Source organism: Ictidomys tridecemlineatus, chromosome 2, assembly GCF_052094955.1.
Source record: "Ictidomys tridecemlineatus isolate mIctTri1 chromosome 2, mIctTri1.hap1, whole genome shotgun sequence".
Classification (NCBI taxonomy): Eukaryota; Metazoa; Chordata; class Mammalia; order Rodentia; family Sciuridae; genus Ictidomys; species Ictidomys tridecemlineatus.
In genome coordinates, this window is record NC_135478.1 from 221142108 (window position 1) to 221167770 (window position 25663).

At 37.7% G+C, this 25663-nt stretch overlaps 1 protein-coding gene across 21 annotated transcripts in view; it reads right to left on the reverse strand.

The window, feature by feature from the left end:
- The window catches only part of LOC101967955 (thiamine pyrophosphokinase 1), a 372786-nt gene that overhangs the window by 343927 nt on the left and 3196 nt on the right, over positions 1-25663 (reverse strand). The window lies entirely within an intron of this gene.

A 25663-nucleotide genomic window follows, 5' to 3' on the forward strand; every position in this document is an offset into this window, starting at 1 on the left:
ATTCTTGAGAATTTTAGTCTCATTGTTTCCCCCCTCAATCACTAATATCCCTTTCTCTTTAAATCCACCACAGTCAGACCTTGACTCCACCCAGTGAACACAAGCAGCAAGAACTCCACATTGCTGAACCTCCTGAGACTTTATCTCCCTTCACCCAGGAGCAGGATTTCACTCTGATCATTCCCTCCTCCCTGGAAGCACTTCCTTATCTGTATCCAAAACTTCACAATCCCCTAGTCTTCCTTCTGCCTCAATGGTGAGCCCTCCACGATTTATTTGGTTGCTTCCTCCTATTTTTCTCAGGCTCTTACTCAGAGAAGCCCATGACTCAGTGAATTTTCTTTAATAGATCAACTAGGCCCTCAAATAATAGCTCAGTTTTCAAAAAAAAATTAAAAAAACATTCCAGCTAAGACTCAAAAAGTCTGTATTTATTAAAATATTTGAGTGCTTTTCATTGCTTTGGTTACAGCTGCACCTACACACTAGCAAACAAATAACCTTAATGATCTCCAGTTCTTCTTAGGGGCAGGAAAAAGTGCTTCTGTTAAATACTCCAGAACATAACTCTATTCATATAATTATGCTGATCAATTACTCCTCTCTCTTGACTTTGGAATGCCTAGATACCATTCATTGTTTTATCAACCAATGCTCAGCATAGTACCTGGTATACATTAAGAGCTTAAAAAAAAGTCTTCCTTCAATTTGAATTCATAGGAAGCACATGAAAGAAACAAACAAGAAACCATCAATGTTTAAGGTTACATCAAGTTTTCCTGAGAGAGAACATTTTTACCAAGGAACTTCAGAAAATTAAGTAACTTTTAATAACTTAGCAAAAAAAAAAATTAACTACTGTAGAAATTGACTTGAAAAATATAGACCTAGAAAACCAACCAAGGGATGCAACCTTCACTGAATATTAATATTAGAGGTCTCCACAGTCTGTGGCCACACCGTGTACACTGTGAAATGATGTGAGTGACCAAGACAAGGGTTCACCATGTCATGTGATGGCCCATCCTCCTGTCTGAATATTTTACATTTAAAATAGTTACAGTATTACTATTTTAAAATAATTATCAGATGCAAATCCAAAAATAAAGAATCCTTTTAAAATGTAAGAGGATCATGTGCCACATTTTTTTTTTTTAACTGGCAAACTTTCTCGAGTTGAGCAAACATTAGTGGATTGAACAGGTCAATAATGGGTACCTAGAGTAATGGATATACTTTAAAACCTGAGCTGTTTGTTCTGGCTGATAAATTAGACAGCTGCTCTGAATTACATTTCATGCTGTTTTCACAAACAGCTAATTTCCTGCTCCAGAATTAAAACTACTTCATCACCTTTTCTTTATCTTTCAAGAAAGATATCAAATTGACTTGCTTGTACTTAGTCTTAGGCATATCCACAAATATTCTTCCCTCTTCAAAATACTGCCAACTATGGTATTAACTCCATATTTATTACAAAATTATATTATACAAATTCATTGTTATTACAACATGGGGCACTTTAAAATTGCGATCTCCCCTTTTGCAAGTTTTCTTAAACTCATATATTCTTCATTTCCATATTTTCATGGATCATAATATATTTCTAAGTTCGGGGGGTGGGGAGGCACGGAATCACCAAGTTGTAATAGTCGTTTTGATTGCAAAATCCCATTTACATTTGTACCTCCAACCCCTACCAATCAGCATTATGCAAATTGCAACATAACTGAATGCAGCATAAAACCTCAATTCTTTCTAATAAAAATTTAAAGAAAAATACTTTAATTTAAAATTTCATTTTTAAGAACAAGATTATTCCACTTTAACTTAATAAAAAGGAACTGTTTCTAAAGTGATTTCAAAAATACATATTTGTATATATGGAGTATCAGTATAATATCCCTAAATTAACATCAAATTCAAGAAATAGGTAACTATCCAGATTCTATTTCCTCAACGAGTTGAGCAAGTTCATGCTCCTGGATTTGTTTGTTAATAAATAACCAATTAGATTTATGCAAGGCTCTTTTTGTAAGCAACATTTTATAGTAATGAAAATTCTGACTATAAAAGATAAATGGTAAGCTGATATTTACCCTTGTGGTTGTGACAGCCTATTAAAATAATTTATCCTCCTGCAATTTAAGTTTCATTTCTGTGTTCCTTAGTTAAGTATCTAACAAAATGCAAACTGGATTCCACACAAATATATATATAAATACTCACTGGAGGTTCCAAATAAAAATATTTTCATTGCAAATTACTCTCATTCCTCTCCATATAGCCTGTAGTAGCAGTAGAAAAGTACTTACTCTCTTCCCCTATAAGGTATCATAAAGCTTCACATTATAAAAAATAAGATTTTACTTTGAATCTCAAAATCACCGGAAATCTCCAGCCATATACACAACCTCTATCATGCCTTTTCTTTAATAATACATCTCTGCATACAATTTCAGAGACTCTGATGGCTCCTTTTAGTATTATATTTCAAAGGGTTTGACACTTTTCACATTCTCTTACTATTCTTAAAAAGGCTTATTCAAAGAATCAGTGAGAAATGCCAAGATATTCTGCTACATCTGTAATTATATTAAAATAAATGTCCACTTTTTCACAAACACACCCAACTCTCATCAACATCTTGGCCACTGTTTAACCATTTAGGTTAGGGTTAGTAGAAGCCATGAGTGATGTCTGATTAGTTCAGATCATCAAGCCTGAATTCCTAAGGTAACAACCCCTCTCTATTTTATCAGATTTCTTGCCTTCACTGCCCTTCTCTTCAGCACCCACACCCAAACTCTCCAGAACCCCGGAACCTCTCAGGACCAGAACAGAGACCTGCACTTCACCAGCCAGCACAGCCTCTGTACCGATGTGCACAAGCAATCCAGTGTCCCAAGCTCCTGAGTTAGAAATCAGTACAGCTGAATCTATCCACTCACTCAGTACAGTCAACTCATGAGTCTCCAAAAAGAGGTCATGAAGACCATGCTAGAGGTACAAACAGGAAAAGTCTAGAAAGAAAGAATATCGACAGGGGAATGTGCAGAGAAAACCCTAGAGAAGGGTCATCTAAATTCAGATTCATCCAAATCTGAATTTAGATGACCCTTTCAATCTCAAACTAACGTTGTGACATCCTGAGCACAGGCAAGAATTACAGTCAGAATAAACCAGAACAGAACTGAAGCCCTCTGAGCGCAGCTGGACTCTGCTAAGGCTTCCTTAAACAGCCCTCACACACCGAGATTATCATTTTCTTTAAAGCCAGGAAATCTACTCTCAAGGGCTGAAAAAAATGGTCATATGGAGGCAAGTTGGAGGTGGGAAGGTAAAAGCTTTGTAAGAGACTCTCTACCACCATTCCTTTGGCTAGGAAAAAAACCCTGCCAGGAACAGAAAACTATGAAACCCTGAGTACAGGAATAACTTGGCCTATTTTGTCATCCCTTGGAAACTTGTCTGTGAAGAGACCATGGTCATTCTACAGCATGTCATTCAGCTCTGTAGGAGATCACATTTTAATACATCCTGTTTTTCTTTTTTTAAAACTAACTGTATAAAAGAGAACTCTCAAGAAAAAAAAAATAATCAACTTTAAAATTGTAGCATGTGCAAAGTATCAGATTGGCTGCCTAGCATTCAAACTCACATAAAGATTGAATACACCTGAAATTACATGTGTAGGATAGTAATGGTTACAGCCCACAAGAATTATTTGCATCATTCTACCATGAGTTTGACAGTGTGACTGTAAGAAAAAGGAGAAGAATTACTTTTCAACCTTCAGTGAAAATTTACCCTGCTATCACTTGATGTGGGATTGTGACATTATGGGAAAGAAGAACAGCTCTTCTGAAAATTAGTTCTTATTTTAAAAGCTCATGTTAAGATACTGAACAAAGATAAAAGAAATTAAAGTAATTTTCAAAGAAAAAAACTGTCAGTGTATTCCAAGCTTCTTCAAGAATGTTCAGATTTCAGTTTCACATTATAATTAGCTTTCACAATTGAGAGTTACAATTGCTCATGCACAATGACTAAGTGAAGGAAAGAAAACTTATAACATTGCAATAAAGCCTATGATTTATTGGGCAAGTAGAACTTCAATACATAAAATGAGACTCAAAGAAGAAAAATGAGTTGGAATATATAACAATCAATAGGATTTAGAACCCATGTATATAAAAGGCCACCTCCTTTTTCCTTTTTAGCAGTACTGGAGATCATACTCAGAGTCTTACACATGCTAGGCAAGTGCTTTATCACCGAGCCACACCACCAGCCCAGACCACCACTTCTAATGTTACACTTGGAGGCTAGGGATGCTTCTTGCCCTGCTTCCAACGTATTACCACTACCATTCTAGAGTTCCAAACTCAGACTTCCTGCCAACAGTTCAGATGCTAGGAGCACTACCTGATTTCCAGGAGAACTTACTGTTTATAGCTAATCCACATAGCAGCTTTACCTTTTACAAAGGTAAATTGGACCTCTCCAAGATTAACAATTCACCATTAACTTGTTTTTTTTTTATTAATCCAAGCAAGTATGTTATCCTCTGCTATACACAAAAGCCAAAATGTTTATTTAAAACTCACAATAACAGCATTCAACAAATTATAAAATGCTCATGACCCATGATTCTTGACCTTATTTTACTATAAAGTTGAACAAAGTATTTAGTGCATAATTACCATGCAACCCTATAATGAAGATTTTGCATTGGGTTTCTGTTTTCAAACACTGTCTGATATCATTAAAAACAGAGTGAACATATTAACATATTGGTATAAGTAACTGGCAGACTTCTAAATTTGAAAAAAACAGTCTATTCACCAAAGATTCTGGGATGAGATAGAGCTAAAAAAAAAAAAAAAAATAGCATAAGCGGGTTGAGACAAAAATACAACTAGGTTAGAAATAACATTGAGAATATATATATAGATATATGTCTGTATAGATAGAGATATACATGTATATCTTCAGTATATTTATATACAGTAGACCCCTTATCTGTGGGGGATGTATTCCAATATCCCCAAGGGGGTTTGAAACTGGATATTACTGAATCCTAAATTACTGTGATACTGCAATAGTGTCTGATTACTGGAATGGCTAAAGTAAACAGGTAGGCAGCATATACAACATGGATACTATGGACTTCTGAAACCATGAGCCCCCAAATAAACTTTTCCTTCAATTGTTCTTTTGGTCACAGCAGTTAAAAATGTAACTAAAATAAAAATTGGTACTGAGAAACAAGGTTATTATGACTAAACTGACCATGTGATTTATAAGCTTTTAGATCTTTTTGAAATTTGTGGAAGAAATTTTGGAAATTTTAGTGTTACAAGCTGGAAAAGCTTTAGATTGTTTTAAGTGGAGGTTAATGGACAATTCTGGCGTAATGTCAAAAGAACAGAATGCTAATAGAACTGTGGACAGTAAAGACTGGGATTATGAAGTTTCAGAGAAGGAGGACTCTTCTAGAAACTGGACCAGAGGCCATTCAAGTTACATTGTGGCTAAGAAGTGAAGAAGTTGTCTACATTTGATGCTATGAGCAGACGGCTGACCCTTCTGGGATGTATATTAGGACCTGAATGTTTTTTTATTAGTCATGGAATTAACTTGATAGTCTATTACAAAACACAAATGCTATTTATTTAGCATATTACAAACTGCAGCATGAACTGAATATTTCAATGAACTGTGTACTTACATGCTATTCAACCAGATGCTACCTAATGAAGTTATTCTTTAACTAGAATTATACTGTATACAGACATTCTTCTGAGTTATGAGTTATTTTTTTTAAATGTGATACAAAGAAAATATAATAGCTATTGTTTTTAAAACTCTTTTAGATAGACAATCACCATCTCTATCACACTTTCCAGTTCAAATGTGTTTCTATTATGTCTAAAATCCTATTCTAGTCCCGTTTCCACTAAATCATCTCCAGCTTACCCACAATTCAATCACAATCTTGATTCAGTAGCCTTCCGGTCCTTGTCATGTACAACCTAAATCAGATCATCTAAAGATATGCATTCTCTTTCCTAGCCTTCATTTCTTTTTGTAAACTGGCTCTCAGCATGCATCCATAAGAGGTCTCCCCTGATCATCCCAACTCTGCCTCCTCTAGAAAAAAGCACAGAAGGTAATTTGATAACTCCGAGAGAGAAACTTAATTCATAATGTTGTTGAGATTCTGCAAGAACACTATTCTACTAAAACTACCTTCAAAGTAAGAAAGGGCAAATTATCTATTTTAAAAACAATGAAAGGAACCGGCTGAAAATACCCAATATATCATTCTCACACATAATACTTAACTTTACATGCCCAACTAAAGGAATACTTTTAATTCTTACATATTTAATTGTGTTTAATGATCATAAGTAATATTGACTGTTATAGTTTGGATATGAAATATACCACAAAACTTCCTGTTTTAATACAGAAATATTCAGAGGTAAAATGATTGGATTATGAAAGCTGCACCCTCACCAGTCCATACAAGTTTGAATGGACTACCTGGGTGCTAACTGTAGACAGGTGGGCATGTCTTGAGAAGGTGGGTCCCTGGGGATGTGCCCTGGAAGGGGACATCTTCCCTGCAGCCATACCCTTACTCTATGATATTCCACCTCACCTTTGGCTCAGATCAAAGAAGTCAACCCACCATGGTGTAAACTTCTGAAGTCATGAGCCACAATAAATGTATCCTCTTTTAAATTATTGTTGCCACGTATTTTGGTCACAGTGATACAAAGCTGAGTAACACATTAAAAATTAAATATTCTGTTATTGTACTATCTCACGACTCTGATAAACTGGGACTTCAACAAAGTATCTACAATATTTCTGTGTAACTAAAATAGAAGTCAAAGGTCTAGGAATTAAGAAAATCACACATGTAATTTCCTAAAATAGTTATAATGCTTTCATTTACTACCCATTTTTGCTATTTTCCTATTTTCTTTCATTTACTCCTATTTTGACAGAATTCTAACAACTATTTGATTTGTCAAATAATAGTACATTAAAAGCAACTTTGAAGGCTGAGAGTGTGACCCAGTGGTAGAATGCTTGCCTAGCATGTATGAAGCCCTTGGTTTCATTCCCAGCTGAGCAAAAAAAAATAAATAAAACAAGTAACTGAAAGGTTTGGGCTAGGTACTATCCAGCAAAAGACAAAAAGAACCGTACACAAAATTTGTGCTCTAGTTAGACCCTGTTTCTTACAGGGATACAGACTAGGAATTAGGAAGCTACTTTATGCTAAGGTTGAACAAATAAGTACACATAATGTAGATAATGAAAACTAGGTTTCTCACAGTCAGAAAAAGTACACGTATCGAAACCGAGAAGGCAAAAACGAACACTGTGGTCCTGGATTGCAAACCAAGATACCAGCATGAAGTCATGGATACACACACACACACACACACACACACACACACACACACACACACACACACACACACCTGTTGATTCCTGACTATAGCCACCGAGGACTTTCAAACAATTGAAACCACATTAGCAATGAGCTCAGGCCTCCAGATCAGGACTTCGGAATACTATTATCTAACAAAAAGGACCAAGGTTTCTCCAAGAGGCTGATTCCAAGGCTGGAACAGAAAAGGGGAGCCTAGGGCAGCCCTTGATTTCACAGATTAAGAATGTTCAAAAAGAATTGCAGGGGCTGGGGTTGTGGCTCAGTGGCAGAATGCTCACCTAACATGTGTGAGGCCTGGGTTTGATCCTCAGCACCACATAAAAATAAATAAAATAAACTAAAGGTATTGTGTCCAACTACAACTAAAAAATAAATATTAAGAAAAAAAGAATAGGAATATGTGAATGGGGCCCAGGAACAATGTTTGAACTTTTAATGTTCAAACAATTTAAGCAACAAAATCAGCGTTGGGTTAGAATCCATAAAATATCCATACTGACAGAAATTGATTAGTCAGACATAATGAATGGAAAATGGGCAGCTTTTTCTTATGAAAGAATTCCAGTTAATAAATGCAAAAGGAAAGAGGGAAAATCACCACAAAAGGAAAGAGGGAAAAAAAATCACCGTTAGAATACCAGAGTGATAACTGCTATAGATAAAAACCCACTCACCAACAGATCCAAAAATCAAGGTTTTTGAGAAGAAACAACATATGCACATAATTTCCAAGTAGCTACCTGAAGATAACTGCAAAGGAAGAAAACAGGAACTTTATATTGGAAATCCCTGGAAGATGTCACCACCAAATCCAATGTTTACATAAAATGCTAAGCCACTCTATTACACTGGTGGTCCCCAACAAACCACATCCCTGATAACCAATCCAGTATGAACATGACCAAATGCACCTGTCCATCAACACCTTGTATCCTCAACTGGATGGGGGACATTATTTCTGTAGAATTCCTGCCTTAAAACACACTACCTACTCCTAATCATGAAAAAAAAAAAAAACAAAACAGACAACCCCAACCCTGAGGGTCATCCTACAAAATAACTTAACACCACTCCTCTAAAGCACCCAGGTCATGGAAGGCTTGGAAAGATGAAAGAGCCATAAACAGTAAAATACAAAGTGTGACCCTGGATTAGATCCTAGAACAGGAAACGGATATTACATGAGAACTGAACTGTTTATAGTTTAGTAAATAGATTTGCACTGTTATCTTTCAGTTTGAGATCAGGTAACAGGTCAACACTAGTGGAAGCTAGGTGTTAGGTATAAGGCAACTCTGACAATTTTTGCAACTCTTCTATTCTGAACTCTGGACAATTTTTTTCAACTATTCCCTCAAAAAAAAAAATTAAACGTGGATGCGATTTTAAAAGAGAAGATATTCAATAATAGTAATTTCACCATGAACAAAACACAATTGAATAGAATGCACCCACTGTACAAAACTGAATGAAATTATGTACAATGTTTAGATAAAATGCTAAGCCACTCTATTATACTGGTGGTCCCCAACAAACCACATCCCTGATAACCAAGCCCTTGTACATCTGGCTCCAAGCGTAGACCTGTGTAACTTCAGCAAGCAGGAGTTGAGCAGGAAGCTAAGAAGTGCTCCCGCTCTCCTGGCATATACCTGATTAGAGTCCTTGGTAAAGAACTCCAAGCATCACACTGGAGAGGCCCAGTGGAGATGCCCAGCCAGGCCACCCAGGCATTCCAGACGAGGCACCTTACACAAAAAGAAAGAAGACACCTCGGACATTCCAACCCCAAAACATGGCAACTAAAGCACAAGAATGAGGCACTGACATAGTCCAGATTGCAGAATCCTGAAGAAAATCATCATCATTTGTCACTACTTTAATAGGTGATTGCAAACTACAGGAAAGAGTGAGCTATCCTGTGATGGATTAAATGTGTTCGAAGTTCTCCAAAGGACATGTATGAAGACTCGAATTGGGTGTCAACATACTTTATGTATAAACATATGAAAAACTGTGGTATATATGTGTAATAAGAATTGTAATGCAAAAAACTCAAAGTACATGTATAAAGGCATGAATTGGCATGAACACACTCTATATACAAAGATATGAAAAATTATACTCTATGTGTAATAAGAACTGTGATGCATTCCGCTGTCGTGTATCTAAAAAAAAATAAAATCAATAAAACTAAAAGAAAAAAAAAAGAAGTTCTGCTTCATAAGAAAGTTGAAAACATATGCTTACAGAACCCTCTTGTCATATACCCCTCAAAATGCTGGAGAAAACAACATAAATAAGTATATAAGACTGCTTTCTAAAAACACAATGGGTCTCACAAGAGGAAAAGCCCCAAGATCATGTGCAGTGGCAGGCAGAGGTCAGTACCTGAAAACCAGAATAGCACACGGAGGCGTGGAGGAAAGTCCAGCCAAAGGCTGGACATGATGAGCTAGGGTTTTCCACCAACACAAGGTCAGAGCTCATGAGTCAATTTCATTGAATGACCTCATTCTCCAAATACAACAAGAGGAACATAGAGCACAGAAGACGCACAGGAGGATGAGAACTCACGTCACTGCCCTCCAGGGACAGACAAGAACACAGGTCAGCTAAAGTACCACTCAGTAAGTCACGCTTCCTCATGATCCGCAATCTACCATTTTGCCAAACTTTCTTACCTCTCCTCGTCTTTAGACTCGGAAATTCTTTCTCTTACACTTAAAGAACTTGCAAATATCAAAAGAAACAAACACAAATGAATCTATAAGCTGGAGAACAACAACAACAAAAAAAAAAAAAAAAAAAACAACAACAAACTATGTCCTTAACCATTGCACCTGGATTCTAGGAATTTCTGAGACATTATTGCCTATGGAAGGTGGTCCAAAAATTTTAATGTAAATGCCCAGATGCCCATTTAAATTTTAATTTCAGATAAATGATACCTTTAGTATAAATATAGCCTGTAGAATATTTGCTGAATATTTTTATTTGCTACAACTGGTCTTACCAACCAAAGGAGTAATACAGAGTCTCTGCTCCTAGAGGGACAAAATATCGTGAATTTCTCAGTCCTATTGCTCTTACCACCTGAGCACACACTGATCCAGCATCTGTATGTCCACTATTACCAGAGCTTTGGTGGCAGACTGTGATCTTTATATGTTTTAGCACATTAGCAGACCTCCGAAGTGTCCTCCATCAGAGCCTGGCCAATGACAGGAACACAGTGAACAACTGCATCGGGAAAGTCCCATACAGGCTCAGTAGGTCACTCTCTGGAGAAAACCTATCAGCAAGTATCAAGACCACATTGGTAGCTGGGATTCAGGAGCAAGAGTCATATCTGTGAGGCCTCAGAATAAGGAGAAAGTAAAAAGCAAAGTAAATGCCTAGATCCAGAGAAACGGGACTCCTGGGACTATGGGGGGGGGGGAGAGGTCAAAAAGTGGGCACTGAACCACAGCATCTCAGGCAAGAATATTCTGGACACTCTGGCCAGGACTGGAGCATTCAGACCTGACCACAAGCTCAATCACGGTGACTCCAAGCCTTGGTACTGGTCCAGAGCCCTGAAAAGTCTCCCTGTGGCCAATTTTGTCCATGGTCCCCCAAATACCCACCCCATCCAACTTCCTGTTGCCGACTTCAATTTATTTGCATGACAGTGTGCCCTATCCCAGACCCAGATGAACATCTACTGGTCTAAGCCAGTCAAGACACCATGACTGCGTGTGGCTGGAGTCTAGGAAGGGCCACGTGACCCAGCTCTGGCCAACGTGATATAAAACAAGTCAATCACACAGATCTATGGAAAAGCTTTGTCTCTGGAAAGGGATAAACCAGGCTGGCATGTCCTTTTTTAAATTCCCCCATGCTTTTCTCCTACTTAGAATGTGTCCTTCAAGCCTCCAGTTGCAGTGACCATCTGTGAGATCAGAATCAGAGGACACAGCCAACCCCAAGGGACTGAGCTCCTCACACACAGAGCTGCCTCCCATCAAGATCATTCACCAGCCACATCAGCTATCAACCACTGCCTCCAGACTTACCGCTGGAGAAAACTAACTCCTTAGCCTTCCATGAAATCAGTGTTTCTACTATTTAAATCCAATACACTCCCCGATAGTGTTAACACTTCCCAACAGAGGATCATGGTGGTCTCAGTGAGCAAGATGAGACCAAGTTTAAATTGGTCTGAGAAAAGAGGTACAGATGTTGGAAACAAACATTCTTCAAATAAGAGAAATAAAACATTGTTGGCCGTACCAGAGATAGGCATAAAAAAAATCAGTTTGCCACTTAACTAGCTGTGTGACGATGGGCAAGACAGTTAACCTCTCTGTACCTAAGTATTCTCAACTCTAGAACAGAAGTAGCAATACATTCCTCTTAAGCATGACCGTGAAAATAAAGCAACACATAAGAAACTCTTGGACTAGCTCCTCATATACCACATATGCTCAGTAAATACTGAAAAATCATCTTAAATATGCAAACATAAATATGTAAAAAATTAGTAACAGTTTACGCAGCTCAAACACGACTCTGCACAAGTGAGCAGAAAACTCAGAGAAAGCACCACAGCCCTCTGCCAAGTGCTCCCTTCTCAGCCTGGTGGCGCCTGTGCCTGTTAATAACTGCAGCAGCAGCAGCAGCTCTAACTCTTCAACACCATAAAATGACTCAATTTCACAGGAAGACTGACTACACATGAGCTATTTACACTTCAAGCAATGGTGGAAGGGCAAAAGTGTAATGTCAGATTTTTATCTCAAGTATTATTCCTACCTGGCAAGTGGAAACAATGACTCATTTCTGAACAGAGATAGAAAGGTTAAATTTATGATAGACTTCAAGTATACACTACCGCTATATGCAGAGCCCCTCCACAGTGATCCAATGTCACAGCTAAGGCACACTTCAACAGGATCACCAGTTTCCATGAAAGTCATTAGCATGAGCTGCTCTGCACACACATGTGGGCTCTCTTTACTTGTGATTTTTTAAATCAACAGAAATAATTACAGGCACATTCCAACAGACCCACTGAAACCCATAACACTAATTCAGGTGAGCTGTCAAGAGGCAAGAGAGAACTTTCAGAAAACAACTGTCCCTATGATAATAGTAATTTGGATCAAGACAGCAGAAATTTAAAAAAAAAACTATTTTATAGTTTTAAATAAAAACTATAAAAGTTTCCAACAGACTTCTCATACCCAATCTACTGGTTTTGAAAATGACTATGGAGCTTTGGGTACCAAACACCTGCAAGTTCCCATTATCCTCTCATTTTCCCCAGTCCTTCCCCCCCCTCCCAAGACCCTATGTCAACATTCCTCGCCTTGCATCTCTACCCACCTTAGCTTCTATTACTCTCGAATTCTTGGATACCTCTCCAGCACCAAATGCATTCTACCCTTTCTCCAAATTTCAGTTATAATGTAAAAATGTTAAATGTAAAGGAATGGAGAAACTTGTCAGCAGGGAAGTGTGTATATGTGTGTGTGAGGGGGAGTTCATTTCTATAGTTAGAAGAGAATACTCAGCACGCGGAGAATTAACACACATAAAACCGTATAATTGTTGCCTAACTGTAACAACATTATTGACTACTGTATGCATTTCCCCGTGTTAGCAAGCAGGTGAGGAAATACAAACACAAATCCAGAAGGCCCTGGGGGTTCATTTACCTTCTCCCCTGCCTCCACTTCTGGACCTTTTCCAGGACCCAGCTCAGCAGATCAGAGCTAATGAAAGGACAGGCAGAAATTGGCTACTCAGAAACAAACTGGAAATTCCCAGGGTTACACAGTCACTTGGATGTTCTAGCAACTCTGTGGGGCACTACGGGTGAAATTCCTCCTGGAACCTTGCAGCGCAGCCATGCCTGACGGTTCTGTTGGGTGAGAACTTGAGGAATCGTGTGCCTTTTGCCACTTCTCTGCTTGCTATTTTTTAATGCAATAAACACTATTTAATAATTGCTTCAGTGTCGTGAGGCATGCGAATTCCTGCCCTGGTTTGCTTACTGTCATGAAAGGCCCTATGCTGCTTTTAGAGATGTATTTTCGCTTTTAACACTCAGCCTGTGATAGATTATTTACAGAACAAGAATCCTGAGTTCAAAGGAATTTTAAATGACCTGTTTACTCATCTTTTAAATTAACAACAAAATCAGCAGCATTTAACTGGTGCTAAAGCAAAATTTTCAAAAAGTTTAAAATCATGACATTCATAAAAAAATAAACACATGCCAGAGATTTTATTCATCAATTAATGAAGGTATTCATCTTACAAATATAAATGTATGTATGTGTGTGCACACGTGCACAGGCAAGTAGTATTGCTGAAATCTATTTGATAATGGATGCAAAAATGGTGAATCCATTATAAGGAGGGTTCCCAAACTGAGCACCAAGCCACTTAGGCCTCAGTAAGCTAACAGAGTACTAAACAAACTACTTCTGGGTTACGTGGACCTAGTTATTTAACAAAAGAACTGTTCAGGTATTGTTAATGGTCCTACTGGCACCATGGAAGAAATTATAATTACAAATCAATCGAATCCCCACTGGGCAAAATTTGCTTGAAATATTATGAATAAGAATCATTTGCATTACTATTAGTTAACTTCTACTGCTACCCAGTTGCAGAACAGTCTAATTAAAGGCAAACTAGAAGACATACACCCATATGGTCACTTCAAGGGTCCGCTAGGCAGATGTGATATTCCAGTAGGAGGATGCCTAGGAATCTCCATTGTTGATTCTTAAGCCTTTGACAATGTTCCTGCCTTAGATTATGGCTGGCACTAACCAGAGAAAAGTGACAATCACATGAGGCAAGAGTTGGGAAGCAGGGACAACTGCAACCCACAGATATTTTCACAAAGAACTGCAGAGGCTTCACTGCTATTGAGGACATCGGAGAAGGACAATCTGATACTCTCTGCTCCTGGACAAACAATTTGGTTCAACCTTGCTGGAAAGTCATCAAATAACGTGTACTAGTAACCCTAGGGGCACATTCTTGATTCTGTGACTCCACCCACAGAAATACACACTGAGTATATAATATGTGGACTAAGACATACAAGTATCACACAATGCTAATTACAGAAAGGTTTTTTAAATATTTTTAGATTATTAACCTTAAATAGTTCTTCCCAGAAGCCTTCAATAAGCCTCCATGTCCTATGTGATTCAGGGTTTCTCCTACGAGGTCTCATCACAGGGTACTCCATTTTCTGACTTGCTTATCCATTTGCCCTCTGAATCCATAATGTCTGCAAGACTGCAAGGATTTAGTCTGATGCCACTTGCCTAACAGGCACTAAATGTTGGTTCAATTAATAAAATAGTATACAGCCTCAATATGTATGTTTCCTCTATAGAGATTAAATAGTTGCAAGTATTAACAAGTGCCTTCCATGAAGAGGCAATTCTGAATCCACTTTCAGATGGTTTTGATCTATTTGCCGACTTACAGGAACCACTAGAAACCCCTGATTCACCAGAGTGAGGTCAGAGAGCTTTACTGACTTCAGACTTTCAGAAGACTTCAACTGTCTCTTCCCAAAATTAACACCACGGGTTCATTTAATAGAATGATTTCATGCAGAAGAAAGAATGTGAGAGTGTGACTCCTCTGACTGAACCACATCCAGAATGTGCTCCTTCAGAGTTTCTTTCATCAAGGAACACTTGTGCACCGAGACCCACACAGGCATGACTTGCAGAACATCACTGGTTAGCATTTTCCCAAAAGAACTCCTCTCGACTATAATACCCAAACTTTATAGAGCATTAAGTATCTCATAGCACAGTATTTCTTGGCTAGTGATTACATAGGAAAACTTTAGACTTACTTCCCCAAAACCCAGTTATAACAATTCAAAATTATGTATGAGAAAGGTCTGCAGTTATATCCCAACCAACTATTGACAGAATATCAAAATTACATGCAGATATTTTAAGAAGCCAACAAGCGGCAACAAAGGGGACGTGTACCTGCGAGGCTGTTCATGCAGAGAAAGGTATGGGCACATAACACTCGGGTGAGCCAGTCTCGGCCACTGTGTATATGTCCTGATGCATTATCACACTATCCATTTCCAAGGACAATAAAGCTCAAAGAAAAACGACTGTGCACTGCTAGTTTAATCCCAGTTCTAGACAATGATAAATACAATCATTAAATGTGGGGGAGTTTTGTTTTGTTCATTTGTGTAGTAAGGTTTTAAAGCAATGTGTAATGAAATCTATAAGTGTAAAAAAAGAGTATGAGCAGCTCCATTTCTGGTTTTATTTATTTACTTATTTACTGCTACAGTCAGCTTTTTTGCTGCTGTGACTAAGAGACCTGACAAGGACAATTAGAAGAGGAAACGTTTATTTGGGGGCTCATGGTTTCAGAGGTCTCAGTCCATAGGCAGCCAGCTCCAGTCCTCAGGGCTCAAGGTGAGGCTGAACATCATGGCAGAAGACTGTGGCAGAGGGAAGCAGCTCACAAGGTGATCAGAAAGCAGGAGAGGCTGCACTCACCAGATACAAACCATATACCCCAAAAGCACGCCCCCCGTTGACCCACCTCCTCCAGCCACACCCTACCTGCCTTCAATTACCACTCACTGAATCCCATCATGGGATTAATTCACTGATTAAGTTAAAGCTCTCTTTACCCAATTATTTCTCCTCTAAACTTTCTTGAATTGTCCCACACATGAGCTTTTGGGGGACACCTCATATCTAAGCCATATCACTTATTTACTTGAGTAAGCACTGAAAGCTCCCATTATTTCATCTGAAGGTCTATTTTCTAGGCCTTCCCACTTAGGATTCTCAATGTTCTACAGAACCTACAATTTAAAACAATGAAAAACAGGCCTCCAGGAAGCCTTCCAGGACTGGGTAGCTGATGCCTACCCTGGGAGAGTGGAACCAGGAGACTAAGGAAAGCTGTTGGTATGCTGTCCCATGCCCAGTTTCTGGCTCATGTCAGGGAGGCACTCAAATGATTGTTCTACAAATGACTACAATATTTAGCCTGGACAGGGAAGAAAAATGAAAAACTGGGAGCTTTTTCAATATTTAAAGAACAAATAAAAGCAAGTGAAGGTCTTCTAAGCTCTGTTAGTTGGAAAATAAGAGAAATGAAGGTAAACGTCACCGTATTTCATATACACATTTTAATTATCTGCTGTCTGTCCAACAAAGGACTATGTGCTCTCTAAAGGACTGAGCTCCTGAAACACATGCCAGCAGAAAAGCCACCAGCCACTCAGAGGAGCATGGAGGAAGGCCTCCCAAGGTCCGGGGACCCACTGCCCACACATTTGTACCCAGATTAGAAAGAAACTTCAAGAGCAGGTTTTTCACTTTGAAAAAAGCAAAATTTTCAGCAGAGAGTGGGCCAAGAATTCAAAACCTTACACATGGCTTAAGAGTCAATCAAAAGCCTAAGTCTGCTAGAAGTCATAAAAATGAAAGAAACTATTCCAGATTTTTTCAAATCTTCAAAGACAAAGGTTTGATAAGAGACACAGAACAGTCTCATAATGAAGTCCATTTGCTTGAGCATCTGCTTGCAACCTACAAAGAATAACTCCTTCTGAAGGATTTAACCAAGGAAGGAAAAGCAAGATAATGGAATTTATTGGATGGGAAGTTAATGCACAAATACACCTTATTTTCTTACAAAATTTCAGAAGACATCTGGTATTAATGTACTAAAATCCAAATTTTCTTTGTGTATGTGTGTAAGAGAGAGAGAGAGAGAGAGAGATATGAAGCCATAATATTTTAACAATGTGAATATTAAAAGTGTTCTCACAGGTTCACTTGATGTTTTCAATTGTTTCATCTAAGGGAATACCATTCTTGCTGAAAATGCTATGAAGTATCAACTTACAAGATGTTTTTTAAAAGATTTAAGATTATTTTTAGGCTAGCTTTAGAAGCTTTAATTTCTAAAAACATGCATATCAAAAGGCTAATATGGAAAGATTCAGGGAGGGGTGCCAGAGACACCAAATACCACTGAAGCACAGAAAATTGATTCTCCAGACAATGTGAAAAAGATGACTTATAAAGTTAATGAGATATTACTTAAGGCAAGAGAAACAATTTGGCCATTAACCATGAGGATGAACCAAAAATTTTGTCATCAGATATAATGAAACTAATTAAAAAGTACAAAGAACACTAAAGCAGATGCAAAAATAAAATTCAGGCAAAAGTTAGAACTATACCACAGACAAAGTGAAGGGTAGTTAAGGCATGCAACAAGTCTCCATAAATTATAAGTAAATTTCAGGAATAAAAAGGAAGGATATCAACAGTGATGAGTTATGCACCGAGGAAAACATCAACAAGCATCAGGTTTCCAAGGAATAGTCAAGAGACAGGAAGACCAACTAGGAGGGATCTCCCACTGGGGAGGAGAGTAAACAGGATTAATCTCTGAAACTTTGAAATCCACTTCTCTGTGTCTAGATGCTCTTAGAGAGCCTTTGACAACAAGAACACCACAGTCCTTAGGCGGCAGCATTAGCTAGAGGTTTCTTTACCATACCACAAAGAGATGAAAGTGTCTTTAAAAGTCAACAACAACAAAACCTGCAAGTTTTCAATATTTCACAGCAGGCATATGAGACTTCAATTTAAACTACAAAAAAGCCCTGTTGATACTAGAGGAAACATATCATCAGAAAACCCCGTTTTAGTTCTACCTTCAATACCTTCTTACAGAGCTGTCCTTGAACAAGGAATATTCTTTTCCTTGTCTGCAAACTTGCTTCCAAAGTTATGAGGCGATCAGTTGCTCCTTGCTGATATAAATTTTAAAAAATTTTGACCAATTATATCATGAAACAAAATTTAAATCAAATATGTCCAATAAAAATCTACCATCTAAATTGTGATATGCTAGATATGTAAACAACACACTGAGGTTTGAGGTTTAGTACCAAAACAATGCAAACCTTAACATTAGTGGCTGTGTATGTTAATTTGTAAATCAAACTAACACTTTCACTATATTAGGTTAAAAGAAATATAAAATTATTTTTAACCCTTTTAGTGAGCCTACTGGGAAATTCTGACTTGCATATGAAATTATATTTCTCTTATATTGGACAACCTGCTATACACTAAATTCTTTCACAGAACTAATGTTCGTATCTTAAATGTTCCCCAAAGACCCACATGCCAAGATTGGTCACCAGCCTGTGGCACTACTGGGAGGCAGAGGGACCTTACAAAGTGAGGCCCAGCAGAAGGAAGTGAGGCTATTTTGGAACCCAGTCCTTTCTGCTGTCTCTTGGCTTACTGACTGCCATAAAGTGAGTATTCACCATGCACCGTGCCACCCATACCTAACCTAGTGAGGATCACAACTCAGCAACATAATGCACCCTGGAGGATGAGTGGTTAAACTTCATGATCGAGTAGTTGACTGGGAGCTGGTGCTGGCTGCTGCTGAGCAGCATTATGAGACAGTATTAGACAGAACAGTGGCCCTTGAAAGATTGACATTCAAAGTGTAGCCAAGTGCAGGGGCAGTACTTCCAAGCACATGCAATCCCCAGCACTACCAAAAGAAAAAAAAAAAAAAAGCCAAGTACAGCTGAATTGTGTCCCCCGCAAGTGAACGTATGTTGAAGTCTTAGGTTCCAACACTTCAGAATGAAAAACTACGGCCTTTAAAGAGATGAAGTAAAATGGGGTCATTCGAGTGGGTCCTAATCCAGTATTACTGATATTTTTCAAAGAACAGGAGATAAGGAAACAGATACACAGACCAACAAGATACCCAAGATGTGAGGATACAGGGAAAGAGTCATCATTACCAGACAAGGAGAGAGGCCCACAGGGGCCAGTCCCCAGTCTGTAGTACTGTGCTACCTCTGCCCCAGCACCCGATACGTTGTTCCAAATACTTGAAAACTTTCCAGTAACGGAATGCAGATTTTGTTTTTACACATAGGCTACATTAAACTGCAAATTCAGTTTCTTAGTCACACTAGCCTTTTTTCAGATGTTCAATAGTGACATGTACCAAGTGGCTGCCATGTTGTATAGCATAGATCTAGAGAAGAGACAAAACCTGAAATTTCTAACAAATGTGCTCAATTGGTTAGGAAGTGTGACCAAAAAAAAATATGTGTTTCTACTATTGAAGCATTCTGAGTCATTAGTTTAAAAAACTAAATACGAAAGCATTGGACTCAAATCTACCCTTATACCATTTTTACTATGATTTGGTGAGCAGAGATTAAAGAAAGAAGTTAACAGTTCGGGACAACCTGCTGTGCATATGAATGTCGTCCTCACCAAGAGTTCCTGAAAGGTTGGTCTGTTGTGGCACGATACAGAGAACTGATGGAGATGACCAGCACAGGTTGACCAACTATCAAATCTCCAGGTACAGATGACCTGAGGATTCCCAAGTCAGCCACTGTCAATACCATTCCTTAGACTTCACTATGCCTTTTGTGGATTTAATCAGACACTTTTAATAGAACCTAAGTGTCAGCATAAATGCTATATGGGATAAAATATTCCCATATTCATTCTACTTAGTGATAAGGCACCAAAGAAGAGCATTGTGTCCACAACTAAGAATTCTGTGACTCTATAAAGTTCCATATGCATGGAAGAAAATTGTAGAATTCAGGTAATAGGAAGAGTCATTCTGTTAGACTTACCTAAATACTCTTTTACCTAACTAGACTGAACACATTTACTCAAATAAGTAGCTATCTCTTTTGAGAATTTAGCATAGAAATTAGGGATTTCAGAATTCAATAATCAGTATATTAAAATTAATCTAGTACAGAGTTCTAATAAGAGTTCTTTACATTTGAATAGGCCTCTATTTCTTCAACTTGCTTTTTATACTTTATAATATCTTAATTTTCCCAAGAGCTTAATGTTTAATGTTAGGGCTTAATGAAAATACTCCTATTTTACACAGATAAAATATTCCTATTTTACATAGATAAATTAAGGTTCAAACCAATTAAGCATGCCAAGGACACAAAACTAGTGAACAGAATGAATAAAACTTAAACCTGATCAGTTTCCTAGTTCCAAACTTTCCTACAGGAGTTAGCTGTTGAAACATTAGAACTATGCCCAGCACACAATACCAAGTAAATGTTAGTTATTACAAAAATCTGTAATATAATTATGTTGACTTGATCAAGTGCACAGTAATAATACTTAAAATGGTAACTAAATTCAGAATAAACCTCTATAATGGTAATTCAGTTCAGAAGAAACAACTCCCAAGAGCATCATGGTCACAGGAATCTTTTTAAAATTTAAATATATACTTTTTGCAAAGAAATGCAGAGTGATCAATAAAAAGCATACTCGCATAAGGTTTATTTATGAAGATCAAATTATGTGGAGAAAATACAAAATAATTTCTGAGTAAAAAATTGTTTTAAGAGTGATATAATAAAAAAATAGCAATTTTCTATCTATGTACTATCAGATCAATTTAAGAGTGATGCAAAAGCTTTATTTAAAATGTCAACAATGTCAAGGGGGATTAAAAATGTGAGGAGCAACTATGCTAAATTAAACTGAATCAAATGCACAGATAGTCCTCATTGCAAATAAGCAACTGGCAAAATTACTTTTGGAATGAAGAAATTTAAATATGGAGTATTATATAAGATGAAACTTGATAAGTGGAATAAAGCAACTTACAATGTACAATGTCCCCATTTAGATTAAAAATACTAAGTGTATATTTATAAATGGCAAATGTCTGAAAGGATATAAATATAAATATATATAAACTAATTTCCACATACATGGTGATCTTTGAGGGACTAGAATAGGGTATTTTTATTTCATTTTAATTTATGTGTGCTAACTTTCCAGAATGCATTTGCTATATGATAGCAAGGGTGTGGTTCTACAAGGGTCCACTGGGGTTTAAGGATAGATCCACAGGTGGCACTATTGGGAAGTGTTAGCCACCTTTAAGAGTGGCATAGTAAGGCACTCAGGTCAGTGGGGTAAGCCCTGGGAAGAGACTGAGGACGCCAGTCTCTCTGTGCTCCTTGATCAAGACTTGATTATTTGCTCCTATATGCACTCCTAACATAAAGTACCACTATCAGCCACTCTCAGCAGAATCTAAACCAGGGTTGCCATTAATCTTGGATTTTGAACCTCCAAACCTGTATGCTAAATAGGCCACCATAAAAAAAGGTGGCTTATGTTAATATAGTGACAAAAGCTGACTAATACGGCATATTTTACCTTGTAAAAATAAATTTAAAAATTAAATATATTGATTTTGTATATTATTCCTCAACAAAGCTGATTTTCTTTTAAGTAGCTGTTTAAACTAGAAATTAAAACCTCTATCTACTGTGTGTCTTAAAAAAGAGTTTGTGTCAATAAGCACATCTGAAAGTAAGGATCCCAAGGAAGATGCGAGTACCTCCAACTATAAGGTACATACAGCACAGTTATGCAAACTAGTCTACATAGCCTGTTGTTCCTCGGCTGCATGCCTGTACAGTGATGTCACTGTGCTGATTCAAACATAAAAGGGTAAAAGGACTAGGCAATGGCCAGTTTCGGCTCTTTTGTAGACTTAGGGAACTACCCTCATATGTGAGCTCTGCTACTAGGCAGCACATGACTATTTGGTTAGCAAAGCAGAACCACGACATTAATGATACAATTTGAGATTTAGTGTATATAAAAGTCTGGTTTTTATAGAATGTTCCAAAGGAGGAAGACACAGGAACTTTTAAAACCTGTCTTCTTCCCTCTCTTCTTCTCCATCTTCCACGTTCGGATTTTGCCCTCACTGCTCCACCATATTCTCCCCAAATCTCCAACTGTGCTCTCTGGCCTGATCAGGTCCTCTCTTCCCTCACAGCCACCATGTGTGTGCTTTGCGAAGGCCTCTGTGCTGAGATGCAGCACCAAGCTCTCCCTCAAGGACGGCCCATCACCGATTTTTGAAGAAAACTAAGTTGTCTTCAATCCACCATTTCTTTGCCTCCTGCAGCCTGTCCTCATGTCCATCTCTTGAGACCTTGCAATTTTTATGTGGGCTACGAAACACAAAATTCAATATCCAACTAGATGCATCTTGATTTGCTCCCGAGTCTCCAAACTGACTCGTGCATAGCACTCTCTGTTGACAGTTGCTCTTGATAATGCAACATACCATTTCACACAGCTGTTTCATTTCTAGAAACTTATCCTGATATACTCGAAAACTATTATGATCAAAAATATACACCTATATTTTTGTGTATAAAGTATAGCACCTATTCATGATTAAAATGCTAGAAAAAATAGGGATAGAAGAAACTTACCTCAACATTGTAAAAGCTTTATATGACAAACTCAAGGCTAGCATTATACTGAATGGAGAAAAACTGAAAGCATTTCCTCTAAAAACATGAATAAGAAAAGGTCCTCACTTCCACCACTCCTATTCAATAGTCTAGAAACTCCAGCCAGAACAATCGTGCAGGAGAAGGAAATTAAAGGGACACAAATAGGAAAAGAAGAACTCAAATTAGCTCTCTCTGCTGACAGACCTGATCCTATATTTAGAAGACCCTAAAAACTCCAATAGAAGATTTCTAGAGCTGATAAATGAATTCAGCAAAGTGGCAGGATACAAGATCAACACTCATAAATCAATTGTATTCCTATACTCCAATAATGAATCTGCTGAAAAAAGAATTAGAACACTATCCCATTCATAACAACCTCAAAAAAGAAAATACATGGAAATCAATCTAAAAACGGAATTGAAGGATCTCTACAATAAAAACTATAGAACACAAAAGAAAAATTGAAGATGACCTTGGAAGATAGAAAGACCTCCCACATTGCTGGATAGGCACAATTAATATTGTCAAGCTGGCCATACCACCAAAAATGCTATACAGATTCAACACAATCCCCATCCAAACACCAATGATATTCTTTACAGAACTAGAAAAAGTAACGCTACATTCATGTGGGAAAATAAGAGACCCAGAATAGCCTAAGCAATTCTTAGCAAGAAGAGTGGAGCTGGAGGCATCACAATGCTGTGCCTCAAAGTGTACTATAGAACTAAAGTAACAAAGTGCATCTTACCGGCCCTAAAACAGATATGAAGACCAATGGAATACAACAGAGGTCACAGAGACAAGCCACATAGATACACTTATCTTATACTAGACAAAGGTGACAAATACACACATTGGAAATAAGACAGACTTTTGAACAAATGGTGCTGAGAAAACTGGAAATCCATAACAGAGGAATGAAATATGATCCCCATCTGTACAAAAGTCAACTCCACGTGGATCAAAGACCTGAGAATAAGACCAGAAACTCTCCAAGTGCTAGAAGAAGATGCAGAGCCAACACTCCAGCATGTCAACACAGGAACCAACTTCCTTAACAGGACTTCTAAAGCACAAGAAATAAAATTAAAAATAAATAAATAAATGGGATGGCATCAAATCAAAAAGCTTCTTCACAGCAAAGGAAACAAAGGCATGAAGAGAGCCTATAGAAGGGCAAAAGACCTTTCTCACCTGCTCCTCAGTTAGGGCATTAATATTCAGATATACAAAGAACTCAAAAAACTTAACACCAAAAAAACCTAATCAATAAACGGGAAAAAAACTAATCAGACCCTCTCAATACAGCCAGGCATGGTGATGCATGCCTGTAATCCCAGTGTCTCCAGAGGCTGAGGCAGGAGGATCATGAGTTCAAAGCCAGTCTCAGCAAAAGTAAGGCGCTAAGCAACTAACTCCGTGAGACCTTGTCTCTACATAAATAGGAGTAGGGATGTGACTCAGTGGTCAAGTGCCCCCGAGATCAACCCTCGGTACCCAAAAAAAAAAAAAAAAAGAAAATATAAATGGTTAAATATTTTAGAAAATGTTCAACATCTCTAGCAATTAGAGAAATGCAAATCAAAACGACATTGATATTTCATTTCACTCCAGTCAGAATGGCAATTACCAAGAGTATAAATAACGATAAGCGTTCATGAGGACGTGGGGGAAAAGGTACACTCATACATTGTTGGTGAGACTGCAAATTATGACAACCACTCTGAAAAGCAGTATGGAGATTCCTCAAAAAACTAGGGGGGGCTGAGGTTGTAGCTCAGTGGCAGATTGCTCGACTTGCATGTGGAAGGCACCTGGTTCAATCCTCAGCACCACATAAAAAATTTTAAAAAGGTATTATGTCCATATACAACTAAAAAAAAAACTAGGAATGGAACCACCATATAACCCAGCTGTCCCAGTAAATATCCAAAGAATTTTAGATCAGCATAGTATAGTGATGAAGGCACATCAATGTTTATAGCAGTACAATTCACAAGAGCCAAAGTATGGAAACAACCTAGATGCCCTTCAACAGATGAATGGATAAAGAAAATGTGGTGTATGTACACAATGGAGTATTACTCAGCCATAAATAAGAATGACATTATGGCATTTGCCAGTAAATGGATGAATCTGGAGATTATCATGTTAAGTGAAATAAGCCAGTCCCACAAAATGGAAGGATGAATGTTTTCTCTGACATGTGGAAACCGATCCAAAATAAAGTGGAGGGGGAGGGGGGAAAGAAAGAAAAAAATGGGACAGGGAATTTCATCAAAATAGAGGAAAGACATTAGAGTAGATGAAGGAGATTGAAGAGGAAGGAAGGAAGGACAGGAAAAGAAGAGAATGGTGGAAGATCTCACTGAACTTTCAAATGTACACACAGGAATAGAGCACAGAGAATCCCAATATCAAAGATATCCACCAGAGACTAATGTAAAAACAAAACACTACAAATAAATTGTAGAAAGATCAGCAGAGGAGACGGAGAGGAGCAGAAGGAGGAAGGAAGTCCTGAGGACTGAATTAGACCAAATCGTATCCCTTGCTTTTGTGATTAGGTCAAAATGTAGCCTAATGATTTATATAACAAAACACAATAAAAGTGTTTAAAAAAATATGCATTGTAGATTGAAAACAGTAAAGACTAGAAATAACATAAATGTCTATTAAGAAAGACTAGCTAGCTAATTTGAGTCTACATTGCATATGTGGTTTTAAAAAACCACAGATCTTGAGGTAATTTTACATATGGACCACAACAAAATAGTGGAAAAGTTGTA